This window comes from Nylanderia fulva, unplaced genomic scaffold (assembly GCF_048542155.1).
Source record: "Nylanderia fulva isolate GAGA-0341 unplaced genomic scaffold, ASM4854215v1 Scaffold779, whole genome shotgun sequence".
NCBI lineage: Eukaryota > Metazoa > Arthropoda > Insecta > Hymenoptera > Formicidae > Nylanderia > Nylanderia fulva.
In genome coordinates, this window is record NW_028190893.1 from 7,657 (window position 1) to 16,689 (window position 9,033).

The 9,033-nt window shown below is 28.2% G+C and overlaps 2 long non-coding RNA genes across 2 annotated transcripts; one reads left to right on the plus strand and one right to left on the minus strand.

Moving 5' to 3' along the window:
• Positions 1–551: 551 nt before the first annotated feature.
• LOC146720109 (uncharacterized) lies at positions 552–3,754 on the minus strand. The gene is made up of 2 exons (XR_014926208.1): positions 739–3,754; positions 552–636 (listed from the first exon to the last, which is right to left on the minus strand). It is a non-coding gene; the product is annotated as an uncharacterized LOC146720109 (long non-coding RNA).
• Positions 3,755–3,769: 15 nt separating this feature from the next.
• LOC146720110 (uncharacterized) lies at positions 3,770–4,377 on the plus strand. The gene is made up of 2 exons (XR_014926209.1): positions 3,770–4,190; positions 4,293–4,377. It is a non-coding gene; the product is annotated as an uncharacterized LOC146720110 (long non-coding RNA).
• Positions 4,378–9,033: the final 4,656 nt, after the last annotated feature.

Here is a 9,033-nt window from a genome sequence, read left to right on the forward strand (position 1 = left end):
GATCAAAATTTGCATGAAATTGTCATGAAAAATATGATTCATGGACCATGTGGTAATTGGTGTATGGTAAATGGAAAATGTTCAAAGCATTTTCCAAAATCTTTTCACGAGGAAACAACTATGGATGAAAATGGTTATCCACAATACCGTCGAAGAGACACTAGCATTTTGTATGAAAAACCTGGAGGATTTGTAGTAGATAATCGATTTGTTGTTCCTTACTGTCCAATATTATCAACAATTTTTAATTGTCATATTAATGTTGAAGTTGTTTCAAGTATCAAGTCAGTAAAGTATTTATATAAATATATTTACAAAGGTCACGATGCAGCATCTGTAGTTATAGAAGAAGATGTGAATAATATGGAAATTGTTCATGACGAAATCAAAGATTTTATTGAAGCACGTTATGTAGGACCAGTTGAAGCTTATTGGCGTATTGTAAATAAAATATTGCAAGAAAAAAGTCATGCCATCATTCGTTTACCTGTACATTTGCCAAGTGAACAAAATGTAATTATTAAAAATAAATGTGAGACGACCCAACTGGCTTAAATTAATTCTTATTATTATTTGTTTGATGCCATGTACAAGAAAAGACAACGTTTCGACCTTAGGTTTAGGTCCTTATCAAGTCTAAAATTAACATTAAAAAATACAATAGATGTACATACAAGAATTTTGATTTTTAAGAAAGTAAAGAGCAAACCAAGATTATAATACCAATTTAAAACGTACCTTATAAATTCTTAAGTGCAATATATAATTAATTTTGTTCCATTTTACATATTTCAATATAAATATTGTGTCACGTAAACGTTCGGTATGGATGGTAAAGACGAACTAAGTTAAACAGCTTTGATTATTCTATCATAGATCGGATTCAAATTCTCTGTGTCTTTCTGTAGGTTGATCGTGTTATTAAATTTTTTTATAAAAAACATTTCAGCAATCTCTCTTTTCCTAGTGTTTGTTTCTCGATGTAAAATATTTAAGTTTGTCCATTTAAAGTCATGCGAAAATTCATTTCTATGTTTGCTTATAACATTTTGATTGCTGACATGCATTTTTATATTATTCATATGTTCTTTAATCCGAGTATTAAGGTGTCTTTTAGTTTGTCCGATGTATGTGGCGTCACAGTCATTGCAGTCGACTTTATAAACTATCTCGGTCATATCGGCTTTAGGTAATTTGTCTTTTCGGGGTTTAATAAACGTATCAAGTTTTTTTGGAATCGTATAAATAACACTTAAGCCTGTTTTCTTAATAGATCTCTCAATAGTCTCACTTAGGTTCTTAACATACGGCATTAAAATACAAGACGAAATATCAAATACATTATTTTTGTCAACTACGTTATGAGAATTTTCTAAAAAACATGTTCTTTTATACATATATCGCTCGATGACCGTCCTAGGGAAACAATTATTCAACAAGATTTTTTTAACCATCTGTAAGTTCTCATTATGAAATCGTTTATCCGATAACAAAATAGCGTGGTCGACTAAGTTATTAATCGTGTTAACTTTGTATTTAAACGGATGGTTAGAATGGTAGTTTAAATATCTACCAGAGAAGGTGGGTTTCTGGTACCAACTAGTCAATAGTTTGCCATTGTTTCTAAAAACCAATGTATCCAGAAAGTTAATCTTGTTATTTATCTCTGTTTCATGTGTAAATTGCAAACGGTGATGGTATTTATTAAAAGTAGTCAAAATGTTATCCATTTTATTGCGTGGTACTATTGCAAAAATATCATCAACGTACCTATAATAAACTGAAATGTCAAATTGTAAAGAGCTTAAACATTCTGTCTCAAGATCATCCATAACTAAGTCTGCTAAAATAGGTGAAAGGGGGGATCCCATTGGCGTACCATGTATCTGTTCATAAAATTGATCGTTGAAACGAAAACTAGTAGATTCTAATACAGCGTCGATTCCATATAAAAATTGTGTCAAACTAAAATTTGTGTTACATGAAATATCCTTCCAACGTTTTTCAATAGCTTTTAAAACTAATTCCTTAGGAATGTTTGTGAATAAAGAAGTGACGTCAAGAGAAATTAACATTTCATTATCTTCAATACTCAAATTCTTGATTTTATTCGCGAACGTCCAACCGTCTTTAATATGTGAGATAGGTTTCGTAATTGATCGTTCCAATATATCATGTAAAAAACGCGCTAAACTGTACATCGGGCTCCCAAGTGACGAAACAATTATACGTAAAGGCGCGTTAACTTTGTGAATCTTCGGTAGACCGTAACATCGAGGAAGGTTCCCATTTGTGGTATTAAGTCGTTTATATGTCATTTCATCAATCAATTTATTATCTCGCCATGATTTGATTAAAGAATTGATTCTACCCGAAACTTTCTTGAGCGGATCTTTTTTCAGTTTAGTATATGTACCTTGATCACTTAGTAAAACATTCATTTTGTCAATATAATCTTTTTTGTCCATAATAACTGTAGTTTGACCCTTATCGGCTGTCGTAACTAAAATGTCATCGTTATCACGTAGATAACTATGACATTGTTTAGAGTTGTTTATAATGTATCTATCTATGTAGCTAGTGTGTTTCTTTTTTCTAAGAAATCCATATGCCGCTTTAGTTACCTCGTTTCTTGTCGATTCAACAAGAGCATTAGGAATCTTAGTGCAATTAATTTCTAGGTTCTTAGCTATATCGATAACAATGTTAGTGCGGTCATTCTTATAATTCTGTGAGACAGGCAACCCGAATTTATCACCTAAGCTTAAAAAATCTAGAATGTTCTCTGGAATAATTTTATTGCTCAAATTTACTATCCATTTCGATCTGTCAATTTTACTAAAGGGGTTAAGTGAAACATCATTATTACGTAATAAATTATTGAACTTTTTAATCGCGTTATCCTTTTTCGTTTTATTAAAAATAAATAATTTATGTTGATTAAGTTCAAAAAATCTGTTAATTAAAGTACGTGGAAGTAAGTCAAACATCCTTTTTTCGATGTTATAAAGTTTGGAATGTAAGAACTTTATGTTATAATTTAAATCTTTAATTTCTAAGTTCAACAATCTAATTCGAGTTCGTCTAGAAAAATAATCAAATTTTTGGTTTACGCTATTACTGTAGAAAGAGATGTTCAATTTCAATTTCTTGATGTGTGGTGGAAGTAAATCCAATCTTCTGCATCGAAGCAGGAAAATTAGTTGATGTTTCGATGTAAATAACTTCTTCTTGATATCAATCCATGATTTCAGCAACAATGTGTGGTTAAAACCATAATGATCAGAGATTGTTTGAAAAAAACCACCTCTCCGTGTAAGCACCATCATTCGGTCAATGTGCAGTAAAATTAATAGTAGATATCTTGTATCGCCAGTGATGAATAAATTTAAAAATAAATGTGAGACGACCCAACTGGCTTAAATTAATTCTTATTATTATTTGTTTGATGCCATGTACAAGAAAAGACAACGTTTCGACCTTAGGTTTAGGTCCTTATCAAGTCTAAAATTAACATTAAAAAATACAATAGATGTACATACAAGAATTTTGATTTTTAAGAAAGTAAAGCGCAAACCAAGATTATAATACCAATTTAAAACGTACCTTATAAATTCTTAAGTGCAATATATAATTAATTTTGTTCCATTTTACATATTTCAATATAAATATTGTGTCACGTAAACGTTCGGTATGGATGGTAAAGACGAACTAAGTTAAACAGCTTTGATTATTCTATCATAGATCGGATTCAAATTCTTCGTTTATAAAGTCGACTGCAATGACTGTGACGCCACATACATCGGACAAACTAAAAGACACCTTAATACTCGGATTAAAGAACATATGAATAATATAAAAATGCATGTCAGCAATCAAAATGTTATAAGCAAACATAGAAATGAATTTTCGCATGACTTTAAATGGACAAACTTAAATATTTTACATCGAGAAACAAACACTAGGAAAAGAGAGATTGCTGAAATGTTTTTTATAAAAAAATTTAATAACACGATCAACCTACAGAAAGACACAGAGAATTTGAATCCGATCTATGATAGAATAATCAAAGCTGTTTAACTTAGTTCGTCTTTACCATCCATACCGAACGTTTACGTGACACAATATTTATATTGAAATATGTAAAATGGAACAAAATTAATTATATATTGCACTTAAGAATTTATAAGGTACGTTTTAAATTGGTATTATAATCTTGGTTTGCTCTTTACTTTCTTAAAAATCAAAATTCTTGTATGTACATCTATTGTATTTTTTAATGTTAATTTTAGACTTGATAAGGACCTAAACCTAAGGTCGAAACGTTGTCTTTTCTTGTACATGGCATCAAACAAATAATAATAAGAATTAATTTAAGCCAGTTGGGTCGTCTCACATTTATTTTTAATTTTATTCATCACTGGCGATACAAGATATCTACTATTAAAATGTAATTATCTCTGATCATTTAAATGAACAAGATTTACAATCTGCTTTAGAACGTATAACAATGTTAATGGATTATTTTGAATTAAATAAACGAGATGTTGATGCACACCAATATGTATATACAGATATACCTTTATATTACGTGTTCAAGAAAGTAATTCTTGATGGAAAACAAATTAGTCGTTGGGAAAAACGTCAGAGTAAATTTAATTGTATTGGACGAATGTACTCAGTTAGTCCAACTGAAATTGAATTATTCCATTTACGTATTCTTTTATTGAATATTAAAGGAGCAACAAGTTATAATGCTTTAAAAACAGTTAATGGTGTATTACATCAAACATTTACTTCTGCATGTTTGGCTTTGGGTTTAATTGAAGATGATGATGAATGGAAACGTGCAATTAGCGAAGCTTCTATATGGATGATGCCAAGACAACTTAGGTATCTTAACCATTGCATACAAAAGAAATATAGAATGAATTTCAAGTTGCAATGTCCGAAGATTACATACGACGATTTGGACGAGTCATTGGAATAAAAAAAGCTTATGCTCAAATCAATCAATTACTTCGCAAAAAAAGTTGGAAACTTAAGCAATTTCCAGAAATGGAACAAATAAAGATAAAATATGAAGAAGAAGATGCAGAACAATTGCAAAGAGAAGCTTTATGTGGTCAGCAACAGTATAGCCAGTTAAATTATGGTCAAAAAAATGTTGTTGATTATGTTTTAACTCTTTTAACAAAAACTAACAGTCAACAAAAAAAATGCTTATACATTGACGGTCCAGGAGGTTCAGGTAAAACTTTTGTTTACACAACATTATACTATTTACTCAAATCTCAAGGCAAAGTTGTTAATACAATGGCTTTCACTGGTATCGCTGCAACATTACTACCAAATGGAAGAACAGCACATAAAACTTTAGGTTTGCCCGTACCTCTTTTTACATCGAATATAAAAGTTCAATCCAAAGAAGCTGATTATTTAAAAAAATAGATGTTTTTATTTGGGATGAAGCACCAATGGCACCGCGATATGCTCTTGAAGTAATGAATTGTCTCTTACAAGATTTAATGCATAATGATATACCATTTGGAGGAAAAATTGTTATTTTTGGTGGAGATTTCAGACAATTATTGCCAGTAAAACAAAATGCCACACGTTCTGAAACTGTAAATTTATCAATTAAATTCAGTTCATTATGGCAATATTTCAAAATTTTTTCATTAACAGAAAATATGCGTATTTTACCACATGAACAGGAATTTGCTCAATTTTTATTAGATTTGGGTAATGGTTCTCTAAATGATCAGTCTAATAATATTGAAATTCCATTAAGATGTGTAGCAAATTTAAATGCAAATATAACGAAAGATACATACGAAGAAATAATCAAACACAATCAGTATAGACTTGCAGCAAAACGTGTTATACTTTCTGCAAGATGAATTAAACAAACAAGTTGTAAATTTACTTGATGAATCAACAGAAAGAGTATACACAAGTATAGATACTACTGAAACTACTAATGATAATAATGATATTAATGAAGCTATTTTAACAGAATATTTAAATACTTTAAATTCAACAAATCTTCCACCTTATGAACTCCGATTAAGAAAATATACAATTATCATGTTGATTAGAAATCTGAATATCAGCGAAGGTTTGTGTAATGGAACAAGATTATTAATTTTAGAATTAGGAAATAATTTGTTAAAATGTGAAATTCTGACTGGTGATAAAAGAGGAGAAATTATCTTTTTAAATCGTATAACTTTATACTGTGAAGATGTTTACCCATTTGTATTTAAAAGAAGACAATTTCCAATTAAATTAGCTTTTGCTATGACCATAAATAAATCACAAGGACAAACATTTGATAAAATTGCAATCGATTTAAGAAAAGATGTTTTTAGTCATGGACAACTTTATGTTGCATTTTTCTTGGGAATCATTAGAAATTTATTTAGGACAAGAAAAACAAAGTAGATTGGTTAAAAATTATGTATATACAGAAATATTTCAATAAGAATGCTGGTATTTTACAGTGTAAATTATAATTATTTTAAATAAATTATAATAGTAAATTTTATATTATATATACATATTTACAATTTTTTAATTTTATATTATATGTTATATATTTACAATTACAAACATTGTAATGATATATTTATCATTACAAACAGATATAAATTTTAATATATTATAATATAATATGTTTTATATATTTTTATTTCTTCGAAAGTGCATTCTGTGATGAAAAATGCTTTTTGAAAATGGATTATTCCATATTTCTTCAAGCATAACTCTGAGGATGCATTTTTACAATAGTAATTGTCGAATTACTTTTACAAAAGTAATTGTCAAATAAAATAATAAAAAATAATTTATTTTGTACATATATGACAAGAAAAATTATTGAAACAATAAGTTAGAATTTAATATAAAAATATCTAAAAGAAAATAACAAAAGTATTTTAAAATTAAACATAAATTAATTTAAAATTATATTAAATATTATTTAATTAAATATTTATAACACATGATATTGTAGTATTTGTAAAATTAATAGAAAAAAAAGAATATAATGATACAAACTTTATATGTGCATGTTATATACAATTAAAATCAGAATGTTAAAAAAATTAATTTTTTATAAAAAATATTAAATTTTAAATAAAGAATTTAACATATATATAATAGTAAGGTATAAATTATAATATTGATAAGAATATTTGTTTATATTCATGATATAAATAATATACATTAAAATATACATAAGTTTTTAGATTTACAATTGTAATATATAAAAATTATATTTAAGATGATAATTTAACAAATAGAGGAATAAAATTTAATTAACGTTTTAAAGTAAAGCAGATACAGTGAGTATCAACAGATGTAAAACATAATATTAATAAAAATATTTATTTGCTCATAATACATAGATCAAAATATAAAATTTCAGTTTTGCAATAATATACAAATTATATGCTGTAAAAAAAAAATAAAATATGTAAAAAAATGGAGGATCATAGAAACACATAATAGAGAAGATGAGAAAGGCAACGATAGCAATAAAGATGACATAGAGCGTAGGAGAAAGGTTATTTAAACAGGATTTTAAACAGGAGAAGATGAATGAAGATGTTTGAAACCTTAATAGCAAGCATAGCATATTATGTGGAGCAGAGATCTGGATATGGAAGATGGAAGAAAAACTAGACAAAATAAAGAGGAAATATGTGAAATGGAGATTAGACAGAAGATTGGACAGAAGAACGCCAAATTACATAATAATGGAAGAGACGAAAATGAAAGAAATAAAAATGAGAGTATTGAAAATGGAGATCAAGTATGAGGAGAAAGCAAGAAAATCGAAAAAGAAAATATACAATAGAATGTATAAAAAAATGGAGAAAGAGTAAAAGAGGAGAAGAAAGTAAATGAGAAAGAAAAAGAAGAGAAATATTGGAAGAGGTAGGAATTATATATTAAAATAGATAAGTTTTAGTTTTGCAATAATATACAAATTATATACTGTAAAATATCGAAATAAGATAATCGCATTGGCGCGCGCGAAGCGCGCGCGACGATCTAGTCCTATCTGAAAAAGTGCATGACATCGATTCTCGCATATCTCGAAAGTATTGTTGTCGCTTTTCCGCGATGCTGATTGGTTCTTTCGTTGGGCTTACTTCGTGAGCAACTGTCGTCGCAGCGAAGATCGCGCGTTTTGACAGTTATGTAAATCGAAGGTTATTAGTAACAGCCGGGTTAAGTGAAAGATTATGTTAAAAATCAAGGTAAAGGTTTCTCTTTTCTCCTTGGACGTGTTCAAGATTACTTCATCAGATAAGTTCAGATAACGTTTCTAATAGAACTTGTGTTTTTGATATTTAATTAATACTTTATATATTATAAAAAATTGATACTTTGTGTTATATATTTTATTTTTAGTTAATGTTTTAAAGAAAGAAAGGAGGAAATAAAGAAGACAAAGAGTTTAAAATAAAGTGAAAGAAGGAAGAAAGGATGTTACAAAAGATAATTGTGCGGTAATTATTATTATTATTATTATTATTATTATTATTTTATAAAAATGTTCGACTTACGAGATTATATAACAAAATTCTAAAGGATTCATTGTATAAAAATATTTACAGAGGATTCCATACTATGTTATTCGATAAGAGATATGATAATGACTGATGCAGTGTCCGTTCCAAAGCGCATATATCCTCGTGGTTTTTGTAAAAGGATCACCATAAGATCAGAGTGTTTTGATGGAGGTTTAGTTCTTGATGGTGGAATAGCAGTTCCCTTTAATTTCAGCACTGTCGCGGAAATAGCAACTTTTCCCGAAGACTCTTTGCGAACTATCACTCTTCCTGATTGAAACGATTGTTAGGATAATTTTGAAGAAGTATTTTATAGCATTGATATAAATATGATAATTTGTTATCATGTAAATAACATTCTCGCATTTTTCGTATTTTTTATGAAAAATAATTTTTTGGGAAGAATATTTATAGAACATTAATATATAAAAGAATGGAATCAGTCTTATAC